This window comes from Phyllobates terribilis, unplaced genomic scaffold (genome assembly GCF_046119375.1).
Source record: "Phyllobates terribilis strain yellow unplaced genomic scaffold, ASM4611937v1 Scaffold_5__5_contigs__length_657084704, whole genome shotgun sequence".
In the NCBI taxonomy this organism is placed as follows: domain Eukaryota; kingdom Metazoa; phylum Chordata; class Amphibia; order Anura; family Dendrobatidae; genus Phyllobates; species Phyllobates terribilis.
In genome coordinates this window covers 255,672,851-255,685,688 of record NW_027362765.1, presented here as the reverse complement: position 1 = coordinate 255,685,688, position 12,838 = coordinate 255,672,851, and the positions used below count along the sequence as shown (strand labels likewise).

General features: G+C 43.4%; 4 pseudogenes; all 4 read left to right on the top strand.

Annotated features, from left to right (window-relative positions):
• Positions 1-1,702: 1,702 nt before the first annotated feature.
• On the top strand, positions 1,703-1,803 carry LOC141150939 (U2 spliceosomal RNA; annotated as a pseudogene).
• A 7,002-nt stretch (positions 1,804-8,805) lies between these two features.
• LOC141150940 (U2 spliceosomal RNA) lies at positions 8,806-9,012 on the top strand (annotated as a pseudogene).
• A 560-nt stretch (positions 9,013-9,572) lies between these two features.
• On the top strand, positions 9,573-9,773 carry LOC141150898 (U2 spliceosomal RNA; annotated as a pseudogene).
• Positions 9,774-10,143: 370 nt separating this feature from the next.
• LOC141150870 (U2 spliceosomal RNA) lies at positions 10,144-10,347 on the top strand (annotated as a pseudogene).
• The last annotated feature ends 2,491 nt before the right edge of the window (positions 10,348-12,838 follow it).

The window sequence follows — 12,838 nt, the reverse complement described above, 5'->3', positions numbered from 1 at the left end:
GCAGCCCTGGCTAAGAAAAGTGTGGGGGAAGGTTCCCGAACACTTTATGGCTGCTTTTTTGATGTGGATCGGACATGCTTATGCATGTTATTTCTTAAACCGCATTGCAGATATGGCCATTGTCCAACTCTGTATTCATGAAATTAAATGCGCAAAGAAAGATGTTTGTGTGTCAAAGCACCACCGACAATTACGAGTTAATGTTGGACGGGCTGCCATTGCTTCTGCAACAAGCTGCATTAGAGGACTTCCTGGGAGAAATAACACTCAGGGTAGATGCGGTTTCCCTCTATGCCAGTCCTTTCACCGAGCTAAATACAACTCTCAGCAAAAAAAGCTGTGAACTGGCTCCATACCGTCCCTGGCCACATTCACCTGTCCACGTGTTTGTGGTTAGGCGGTCCTTCCCAGTAAGTGCACTGGGGAGGGCACGGTTAATGTTGTGGGACCCGTGCTTGTGGAAGGCGGAGACGACACCGGGAGAGACAGTGGCGGCTGGGGACTGAGTATGGACACCCGGCCACCGCCGGCATGAGGTTATGAAAAGCTTCCGTCTCCACGAGCCTAAAAGGCCACATTTCAAGTGCAAGCAGCTGTCAAAAATTGGCAGTATCGTATTGCAGCTTGTGGGTGGGTGGCTGGCTGAATACTTGCGCTTGCATTCCAAGGAATGGGGTAGGGACAACTGAACGCTGCACTGTGACAAGGACATGGACAGTGATTGTTGCAAGTCTGCAATGACAGGTGCATGGCGGGAGGAATTTTCGCATGCGCCAAGGATCACTTATGATGGGCACACTTTTAGACAGTGACCTGGGAGTCAGAAATGCTTCCAGAGGTCTTCCCCATGCTGTTCCCATATCTTTTCAGCACTGTATGCATGTGTCTGATGAGGTGTCACACACCACATGGCCAGATAAGGTTGTAAAATGTTAAAATGACATTTCGCAGCGAATGCATTTGTCTTTGTTGAAAGCAATGCAAAAGTGCAAAAATGCTACGTGTGAACATAGCCCAAGGTGTGGAGGAGTATTTTTGGTTTTGGTTATTTATTTTGCCTTATTTACAAGTCATTACTCTGGGAAGGATGTTCCTTAATATATTTCCCAGGAAAATCCATTTTGGTTTTGTTTTAGTATGTTTTATTGTGAATCTGTAAAAGTGGCGTAATACTCTGACAACGTTGTTGACAGCAGTGACCTGGGTTTCAGAAATGCTTCCAGGGGTCTTCCTCATGCTGTTCCCATGTCATTTGAGCACTGTTCCCATCGATTTGGGCAATTTTTAGGCCCTCTACAGACCACCGGGGGTGAGCCGCCTGAAAAATGCTCGAGTTTCCCATAGACTAACATTGGGCTCGATACTCGGGTTGAGCACTCGAGTTTTCAAATTTGCTCGACCCGAGCAACGAGTACCCGAGCATTTTAGTGCTCGCTCATCACTATTAATTAGTTATCCTCTCTATTCTCTCCCCCCGGTCTTGAGGCACGTGGGACATTGGGTGGGAGAATGTGTGAAAGTAGGTGGACTTATACCGATTAAAAACGTGTGGGGTGCATCTGCAACAAGCAGTATATTTGTGGGTTTTAAGGTGCCTATTGATGAACAACATGTCTTCCTAAGGGGAGTCTTTGTCCCTATCCCTACAATGGGTGCCATCTTGGGGCCAAGGTGCCACCATAGGCCAAAACCAATTCAGGTAATTGCTTCTCGGCCTTTTGGCTAAGATCAAGTATAGTATCTTTTCTTATCAGTTTAATATCAGATACGTCCCCTATACATCCGCCTATTTTCATACATTCTCCTCTCCCCCTAATGTCCCACGCGCCTCAAGACTGGGAAGGGTGGGGGTAGAGAGGGTAACTAATTATTGAACAAACGAGCAGCGGTCCCCCCTGCTTCCCAGTCTGTAGTCTCCCTACAGACTGAAGCTGGCTGCTGCAGCACAGCTAGATAAAAGCCAGGAGCCCATTATGACACGTGCAATGTCTGTTCCATTCTTCCATTCTTGCACTATTCCATTGTCCCATTGTTAGTGGGCAATGGAACAATGGGACAGTGGAATAATGCAAGAATGGAAAAATGGAACAGACATTGCATGTGTCATAATGGGCTCCTGGCTTTCATCCGGCAGTGCTGCAGCAGCCAGCTTCAGTCTGTAGGGAGCCTACAGATTGGGAAGCAGAGGGGACCGCTGCTCGTTTGTTCAATAATTAGTTATCCTCTCTACCACCCCCCGGTCTTGAGGCGTGTGGGACATTGGGGGCGAGAATGTGTGAAAATAGGTGGACTTATGCAGATTAAAAAAGTGTGGGGTTCATCTGCAACAAGCAGTATAGTTGTGGGGAGTCTTTGTCCCTATCCCTACAATGGGTGCCTTCTTGGTGCCAGGGTGCAGCCATAGGCTAAAACCAATTCAGGTAATTGCTTCTTGGCCTTTTGGCTAAGATCGGGTGCAGTGATTTAATGGTTGCTGTGCTTGATCTTGGCCTGGGGTGTCTGGGGTACCTGACTTGTTGGCCTTGGGGGATCGTTCTCACCTAACGGTGGGGACTTCACCCCCTTGCTGCTATTGGCAGGTCGGCTTAGTCCTCGGACAACAGGGACCCAACATGGCATCCGCTAACAATTTGAGCCGATTTTCCATTCAATTTGTTAGCGGACACCATATTGCATTTGGAGAGTCCCTGTGTGCCCAAACATTGGAGATCCCCCACAAGTGACCCCATTTTGGAAACTAGACCCCCCAAGGCACCTATCTAGATGCATAATGAGCACTTGGAACCCCCAGGTGCTTCACAAATTGATTCGCAAAAATGAAAAAGTATTTTTTTTCCCACTTTTTCATTTTTACGAATCAATTTGTGTAGCACCTGGGGGTTCCAAGTGCTCATTATGCATCTAGATAGGTGCCTTGGGTGGTCTAGTTTCCAAAATGGGGTCACTTGTGGGGGAGCTCCAAAGTTTAGGCACGCAGGGGCTCTCCAAACGCAACATGGCGTCCGCTAACAATTTGAGCCGATTTTCCATTCAATTTGTTAGCGGACACCATGTTGCATTTGGAGAATCCCTGTGTGCCCAAACATTGGAGCTCCCCCACAAGTGACCCCATTTTGGAAACTAGACCCCCCAAGGCACCTATCTAGATGCATAGTGAGCACTTGGAACCCCCAGGTGCTTCACAAATTGATTCGCAAAAATGAAAAAGTATTTTTTTTCCCACTTTTTCATTTTTACGAATCAATTTGTGTAGCACCTGGGGGTTCCAAGTGCTCATTATGCATCTAGATAGGTGCCTTGGGTGGTCTAGTTTCCAAAATGGGGTCACTTGTGGGGGAGCTCCAAAGTTTAGGCACGCAGGGGCTCTCCAAACGCAACATGGCGTCCGCTAACAATTTGAGCCGATTTTCCATTCAATTTGTTAGCGGACACCATGTTGCATTTGGAGAATCCCTGTGTGCCCAAACATTGGAGCTCCCCCACAAGTGACCCCATTTTGGAAACTAGACCCCCCAAGGCACCTATCTAGATGCATAGTGAGCACTTGGAACCCCCAGGTGCTTCACAAATTGATTCGCAAAAATGAAAAAGTATTTTTTTTCCCACTTTTTCATTTTTACGAATCAATTTGTGTAGCACCTGGGGGTTCCAAGTGCTCATTATGCATCTAGATAGGTGCCTTGGGTGGTCTAGTTTCCAAAATGGGGTCACTTGTGGGGGAGCTCCAAAGTTTAGGCACGCAGGGGCTCTCCAAACGCAACATGGCGTCCGCTAACAATTTGAGCCGATTTTCCATTCAATTTGTTGGCGGACACCATGTCGCGTTTGGAGATCCCCTGATGTGCCTAAACAGCTCCCCTACAAGTGACCCCATTTTGGAAACTATACCCCTCAAGGATGTTATTAAGGTGTATAGTGAACATTTTGAACCCAGAGGTACGATACAGAATTTGATAACATTAGGTCATCATATTGAATAAGTTGTCATTAGTCTTGAGCGCAAGTGCTCGCTACTTGAGTTTGTATCGGGTACTCAGGTATGCACCATGTACTGCGTGTGCTCGAGTGACATGCTCGAGTTCCCGCCCGGATGTTTCACGGCTATTAGACACCCAAAAAAAAACATGCGGGTATCGCTCGTGCATGGCAGGCAATCCCCGCAAAGTTTTTTGGGCCGTGAAGCATATGGGGCGGAGACTCGAGCATGTCACTCAAATACCCACGATACTCAATGCATACCAGAACACCCGATGCAAACTCAAGTAGCGAGCACTTGCGCTCAACACTAGTCGCCATATCGTCATCTTTTTTCTTACTTTTGAAAAAAATCCCAACCCCATCACAACCCTAACCCCAGCCCTAACCCCAACCCCAGCCCTAACCCTAACACAACCCTAACCATAGCACAACCCTAACCCTAGCACAACCCTAACCCTAGCACAACCCTAACCTGAGAGTTTATTTTTTACGCCGTTCGTCATGCGGTATAAGTGATTAGACGACCTTATTCTTTGGGTCGGTGAGACTACAGCGATACCAGAATCATATGGGGTTTTTATGACTGACAGCTGTCACACACTAAAAGACGCATTTTTTGTAAAATCTAGTTTTTGCATCGCCATATTTTGAGAGCTATAATTTTTCCAGATTTTGGCAGACAGTCATTTGACGGCTTGTTTTTTGCGGGATGAGTTGACGTTGTTATTGGTGCCATTTTCAGGCACGTGACATTTTTTGATCGCTTTCTATTCCGATTTTTGGGAGGCAGAATAAACAAAAACTAACAATTCAGGAATTGTTTTTTTTTTTACTTTTTTATTCTGTTCCGCGTGTGTTAAAATTGATAAGGCAGCTTTATTCTTCGGGTCAGTACGTTTACAGCGGTACCACATTTATATCGTATTTCTATGTTTTGCACTTTTACATAATAAAAGCAATTTTATAGAAAAAATAATATTTTAGCATAGCTTTATTCTGAGAGCTATAACTTTTTTATTTTTCGACTGATGGAGCTGTATGGTGGCTTGTTTTTTGCAGGACGAGATGACGTTTTTAGCGGTACCATTCTTATTTATATTTGTCTTTTTGATCGCGTGTTATTCCATTTTTTGTTTGGCGGTATGGTGATAAAGCATTGTTTTTTGCTTCATTTTTTTTTTTTTTTTTACCGTGTTCACTGAAGGGGTTAACTAGTGTAACAGTTTTATAGGTCAGGTTGTTCCGGATGCGGCGATACCAAATATGTGTACGTTTATTGTTTTTTTTTTGTTTTTTTTTATAATAATATTTATTGATGGGTACATTATATTTTTATTTTTGGTGGATTATTTTTTTTATTTTTTTTTAAATATTTTTACAATTTTTTTTTTATTTTTTTTTTCACTTTCTGATAGTTTTTATACTTTATTACTTTGTCCCACTATGGGACTTTCACTTTTTTTTCTCTGATCGCCTGCATGGCACAGGAATGCAGCACCATCCCTGTGCCATGCAGGCTGTCAGCGCTGGACAGGGAGAAGATTGTTTGGAGATGCACTGCGCATGTCCAAAAAATCTTCCTGCTGTCTGGTGACCCGGATGTTGTCATGACGACATCGGGTCGTCATGGCATCATCCTGGAAGCCACGGCAGACAGAGCTGGAAGCCGGAAGAGGAAGTGAGTATCTGCAATCACCTCCCCTTGCCACCGCAATGCTGCGATCGACTTCGATCGCAGCATCGCGGGGGTTAATGTGCTGGGAGCGGTGCGTGACCGCTCCCTGCACATAGTACCGGGTGTCAGCTGTGACAATCAGCTGACACCCGGCGGCGATCGCGCCCGCACAGCCTGTGTGCGCTCGCGATCGCCATGACGTACTAATACGGGTCTGGCTCTTAAGTCCCGGGGCACAGACGCGTATTAGTACGTCTAATGTTGTTAAGGGGTTAAAGAACGATATGTTTTTATTGTTTAAAGAAGCTTTTAATACTAATGAATTACCCCCACCTTGGAGGAGAGGTCTGGTGTCTTTAATATATAAAAAAGGGAACTGGCAGCCTATTATGCTTTTAAACCTTGATTATAAAATTTTAGCTAAACTCATTGCAGTCCGTTTAAAACCCTTTATAGCCAAATTAATTCACCCTAACCAGATATGCGGAGTTCCCGGAAGAACCATAGCTGAGTCCCTCAACATAATTAGGGATACCATATGGTATTCAAAAGAGAGAAGTCAAAACCTTGCTATTTTATCTTTAGACTTTGAGAAAACTTTTGACAGGTTATCGCATGAATATCTTTTTATGGTTCTTAAAAAAATGGCGTTTCCAGAGAAAACTTTAGCCCGCATTATGCTTTTATATCATTCTTGTTTTAGTCAAATTTCTGTAAATGGGTTTTTAACGAAGGGGGTTCCTCTATTATCTGGGGTGAAACAAGGGTGCCCTCTCTCACCACTGATCTTTATCTGTGTTATGGAACCACTATTAACCATACTGAGGAAAGATAAAGTAATTAAAGGGGTACCTATTCCTGGAAGTAGGGTATGCAACTTAAAGTCCTAAATTACATGGATGATGTTACCATACTATGTCCAGATTCCACATCTCTGAGGAGGGTATTGAGAAACACACAATTTTTCTGTGAAGCCTCAGGCTTTAAATTAAATATAGATAAATGTGATTGTTTTAATGTGGGTGGATGGGACTCCTCTTTGACCCCTGGGATAGTGATACAGAGAAATCACATAAAAATTTTAGGAATTATTTTTAACCAAGCCAATGAGGGGGGCCCTAACTGGAACTCTGCAATAGATAAAATAGAAAAAAAGATCTCATTTTGGAATTTAAGGAACCTTAGTATGGAAGGTAAAATTTTAATTATTAAAGCCGTTTTAATTCCCATTATGTTGTATGTTGCAATGGTGTTTCCCCCTTCCAATTTACAAATCAAGAAGGTAACAAGAATTGTGTTTATGTTTTTATTGGGTTCAAAAATGGAAAAGTTAAAAAGAGATCTGATGTACAAATGTAAATCTAATGGAGGTAAAGATGTACCCAATTTTTTTTTCCCTTTTTCTATATAAAGTATTTCTGCTTCTGTTTTAAGGTATTTAAATCTGATGGCATTTTTAGTTATTTTTAAAATATGCAGCAGGAATGATTTTGAAGAGGTGGTTTAGTCTACCTTTAAATTCTCCTGTGCTCCTCTGCCCCCCTAAACAGTATGTGATACTTGAGAAAACGGTTAGACTTTTAGGTCTCCAGGAATTGGAGTCTGATATATTGGGGGACCAAAGGAAGGTATCTATTGCTTGCAGACACTCTGAGGACACAATTCCTGTCTCCAATTTTTCACAGGCAAGGTCCAAAACGGTGTGGCGAAATGTGTACGGGAAATATCTGGCAAATGTACACAAGGACCTTGCCTGGGCTATCGTCCACCAGTGCCTCCCTACCCGTGAGTTTCAACATAGACGGGGGCTGGTGGCGAGAGCCAAATGTCCTAGAGATATATGCGGGGAAAGTGAGTCTGTATTGCATCTCTTTTGGAATTGTCCTTTTGCACAGGAGGTTTGGAGAAAGGTAGGCCCACTTTTAAAATGGGTATGTGGCCTGAAAGATTTTAATCACTTTTATGTCTTTTATGGTCTTTTTAAGTGTCCAAACTTTAAACAATTCAGAGTTGCCTGGATTATTATCAATTGTTTTAAAAATGTCATGTGGAAAGTTAGAAATATTTTACTCTTCAAACATGATCATATTGATTCAACAGACTGTATAAAAATTGCTTTAAGTGAAATGTATATTACTATTTCAGAGATAAAAACCTGTATGGAGCGAAAGAAGCAGCTTCAATGTAGTTTGTACAATTATGGAACACAATAAGTGGTTATTAAATAAATCTAAGTACATCCGTAATTATGATATTCTTAATTATGACAATGGTTTTATGATGGCAAATTGTGTTTTTAAAAACATTGAATTCATTATTATCATGTTTTATCATTTTATTGTAATGTTATAAATGTTCTTTTTTAAAACCTTTGTAAATATACTTTTGAATCAATAAAATTGCGTTGAAACCTTATCTTTTCTTATAAGTTTAATATCTGATACGTCCCCTAAATGCCCACCTATTTTCACACATTCTCCTCTCCTCCCTAATGTCCCGCGCTCCTCAAGACCGGGAAGGGTGGGAGGTAGAGAGGGTAACTAATTAATGAACAAAAGAGCAGCGGTCCCCCCTGCTTCCCAGTGTGTAGTCTCCCTACAAACTGAAGCTGGCTGCTGCAGAACAGCTAGATAAAAGCCAGGAGCTCATTATGAAACAAGCAATATCTTTTCCATTCTTCCATTCTTGCATTATTCCATTGTCCCATTGTTAGGGGGCAATGGAACAATGGGAAAATTGAATAATGCAAGAATGCAAGAATGGAAGAATGGAACAGACATTGCATGTGCCATAATAGGATCCTGGCTTTTATCTTGCAGTGCTGCAGCAGCCAGCTTCAGTCTGTAGGGAGCCTACAGACTGGGAAGCAGGGGGGACCATTGCTTGTTTGTTCATTAATTAGTTATCCTCTTTACCCCTTCCCCGGTCTTGAGGCGCGTGGGACATTGAGGGGGGGAGAATGTGTGAAAATAAGTGGACTTATGCACATTAAAAATGTGTGGGGTGCATCTGCAACAAGCAGTATAGTTGTGGCTTTTACGGTGTCTATTGAAGAACAACATGTCTTCCTAAGGGGAATCTTTGTCCCTATCCCTACAATGGGTGCCTTCTTGGGGCCAGGGTGCCGCAATATTCCAAAACCAATTCAGGTAATTGCTTCAAGGCCTTTTGGCTAAGATCAAGTATAGCATCTTTCTTATCAGTTTAATATCTGATACGTCCCCTATACGTCCACCTATTTTCATATATTCTCCTCTCCTCTCCCCCCCTAATGTCCCACGCGTCTCAAGACTGGGAAGGGTGGGGGGGTAGAGAGGGTAACTAATTATTGAACTAACAAGCAGCAGTCCCCCTGCTTCCCAGTCTGTAGGCTCCCTACAGACTGAAGCTGGCTGCTGCAGCACAAAAGCCAGGAGCTCATTATGACACATGCAATGTCTGTTCCATTCTTCCATTCTTGCATTATTCTATTGTCCCTTTGTTAGGGGGCAATGGAACAATGGGACAATGGAATAATGCAAGAATGGAAGAATGGAACAGACATTGCACGTGTCATAATGGGCTCCTGGATTATTTCTGGCAGTGCTGTAGCAGCGAGCTTCAGTCTGTAGGGAGCCTACAGACTGGGATGCAGGGGGGACCGCTAGTCGTTTGTTCATTAATTAGCCATCCTCTCTACCCCCCCACCCGGTCTTGAGGCACGTGGGACATTGGGGGAAGGGGAGATTGTGTGAAAATAGGTGGATTTATGCAGATTAAAAACGTGTGGGGTGCATCTGCAGCAAGCAGTAAAGTTGTGAGTTTTAAGGTGTCTATTGATGAACAACATGTCTTCCTAAGGGGAGTCTTTGTCCCTATCCCTACAATAGGTGCCTTCTTGGGGCCAGGGTGCCGCCATAGGCCATAACCAATTCAGATAATCGCTTCTCGGCCTTTTGGCTAAGATCAAGTGTAGTATCATTTCTTATTAGTTTAATATCTGATACATCCCCTAAACGCCCAACTATTTTCACACATTCTCCTCTCCCCCCTAATGTGCCGCGCGCCTCAAGACCGGGAAGGGTGGGAGGTGGAGAGGGTAACTATTTATTGAACAAAAGAACAGCGGTCCCCCCTGCTTCTCAGTCTGTAGGCTCCTGGCTTTTTTCTGGCAGTGCTGCAGCAGCCAGCTTCAGTCTGTAGCGAACCTACAGACTGGGAAGCAGGGGGGACCGCTGCTCATTTGTTAAAAAATTAGTCATCCTCTCTACCCCCCCACCCGGTCTTGAGGTGCGGGGGACATTGGGGGAGGGGGATAATGTGTAAAAATAGGTGGACTTATGCAGATTAAAAATGTATTGGGATGTATCTGCAAGAAGCAATATGGTTGTGGGCTTTAAGGTGTCTATTGATGAACAACATGTCGTCTGAAGGGGAGTCTTTGTCCCTACCCTACAATGGATGCCTTCTTGGGGCCAGGGTGCCGCCATAGGACAAAACCAATTCAGGCAATTGCTTCTCGGCCTTTTGGCTAAGATCAAGTGTACTATCTTTTCTTATCAGTTTAATATCTGATACGTCCTCTAAACGCTCACCTATTTTCACACATTCTCCTCTTCTCTCCACCCTAATGTCCCACGTGCCTCAAGACTGGGAAGGGTGGGGGGTAGAGAGGGTAACTAATAATTGAACAAATGAGCAGTTGTCCCCCCTGCTTCCCAGTCTGTAGGCTCCCTACAGACTGAAGCTAGCTGCTGCAGCACAGCTAGATAAAAGCCAGGAGCCCATTATGACAGGAGCCCATTATGCCAGGAGCCCATTATGACAGGAGCCCATTAGAGCGCCAATCAACATGCAGGGATTGCATGCCACTCACTGTAATGCCGTAGCCATGTTGGTTGTGGCATTACAGTGATTGGCTGGCCGCACAGCGTCATCAGGTCTATATCAGACCTGGCACCGCCATGTTCGTCACAGTCACTCCGGAATCTGAAAGTGTAGTGAGAGGTGCTGCTGCGTCAGGGAGAGATTTGCTTGTGTATTAGGTAGTGTAGGGAGAAAAACCGTACATTACACGTATCCATCTTAACAAACAGTCCTTTTGAGGACTAAGTAATCCATCTGCAGAGATATCAGGCAGGCAGTGTATATAGGCAGGCAGGCAGGGTATATACAGTTATATGAAAAAGTTTAGGCACCCCTATTAATCTTAAGCTTAACGTTTTATAAAAATTGGTGTTTTTGCAACAGCTATTTCAGTTTGATATATTAAATAACTGTTGGACACAGTAATGTTTCTTCCTTGAAATGAGGTTTATTGTACTAACAGAAAATGTGCAATCTGCATTCAAACAAAATTTGACAGGTGCATAAGTATGGGCACCTCACCAGAAAAGTGACATTAATATTTAGTAGATCCTCCTTTTGCAAAAATAACAGCCTCTAGTCGCTTCCGGTAGCTTTTAATGATTTCCTGGATGAAGGTATTTTTGACTATTCCTCTTTACAAAACAATTCCAGTTCAGTTAAGTTGGATGGTCGCCGAGCATGGACAGCCCTCTTCAAATGATCCCACAGCTGTTCAATGATATTCAGGTCTGGGGACTGGGATGGCCATTCCAGAATATTGTAATTGTTCCTCTGCATGAATGCCTGAGTAGATTTGGAGCGGTGTTTTGGATCATTGTCTTGCTGACAGATCCATCCCCCGCGTAACTTCAACTTTGTCACTGATTCTTGAACATTATTGTCAAGAATCTGCTGATACTGAGTGGAATCCATGCGTCCCTCAACTTTAACAAGATTCCCGGTGCCGGCATTGGCCACACAGCCCCAAAGCATGATGGAACCTCCACCAAATTTTACTGTGGGTAGCAAATGTTTTTCTTGGAATGCTGTGTTTTTTTGCCGCCATGCATAACGCCTTTTTGTATGACCAAACAACTCAATCTTGGTTTCATCAGTCCACAGGACCTTCTTCCAAAAAGAAATTGGCTTCTCCAAATGTGCTTTTGCATACCTCAGCCGACTCTGTTTGTGGCATGCTTGCAGAAACGGCTTCTTTCGCATCACTCTCCCGTACAGCTTCTCCTTGTGCAAAGTGCGTTGTATAGTTGACCGATGCACAGTGACACCATCTGCAGCAAGTTGATGTTGCATCTCTCTGGAGGTGGTCTGAGGATTGTCCTTGACTGATCTCACCATTCTTCTTCTCTGCCTTTCTGATGTTTTTCTTGGCCTGCCACTTCTGGCCTTAACAAGAACTGTCCCTGTGTTCTTCCATTTCCTTACTATGTTCCTCACAGTGGAAACTGACAGGTTAAATCGCTGAGACAGCTTTTTGTATCCTTCCCCTGAACAACTATGTTGAATAATCTTTGTTTTCAGATCATTTGACAGTTGTTTTGAGGAGCCCATGATGCCACTCTTCAGAGGAGATACAAACAGGAGAACAACTTGCAAGTGGCCACTTTAAGTAGCTTTTCTCATGATTGCATACACCTGGCTATAGAGTTCAAAGCTCAATGAGGTTACAAAACCAAAAAAAGTGCTTTAGTAAGTCAGTAAAAAGTAGGTAGGAGTATTTAAAACAAGAAAATGATAAGGGTGCCCATACTTATGCACCTGTCAAATTTTGTTTGAATGCAGATTGCACATTTTCTGTTAGTACAATAAACCTCATTTCAAGGCAGAAACATTACTGTGTCCAACAGTTATTACATATATCAAACTGAAATAGCTGTTGCACAAACACCAATTTTTATAAAACATTAAGCTTAAGATTAATAGGGGTGCCCAAACTTTTTCATATAACTGTAGCAGACTGCAGTGCATATAGCACAAGAGGCTCCATTCCAATTCTGCCTTCTGCTGCTGTGAGATAATTCTATACAAAGGCCCAGGTCTCAGGGGCCAGGAATACTTTTCTTTGGATCTTAATCCTCATTATTTGCTTAAAAAGCAATCCAGAGAGCATCGTTTTTCTGCACCATTTGCTTGTTGGCACTGCAGAATACAGTCAGGTCCTTTCCATATTACAGCACTAGAAATCCAGCTATTTAAAATGATGTTTTCTCCGTCACACATTTCTGGCCTCCATTAAAAATTTCCTTTAGTGTGTCAGTGAAGCAATTCACAGCAGTTTGCTGTTCAAACTACTTACCTACAGGCCAGGTATTTAAAACTCTGTTTTCTCCGTCACACGGA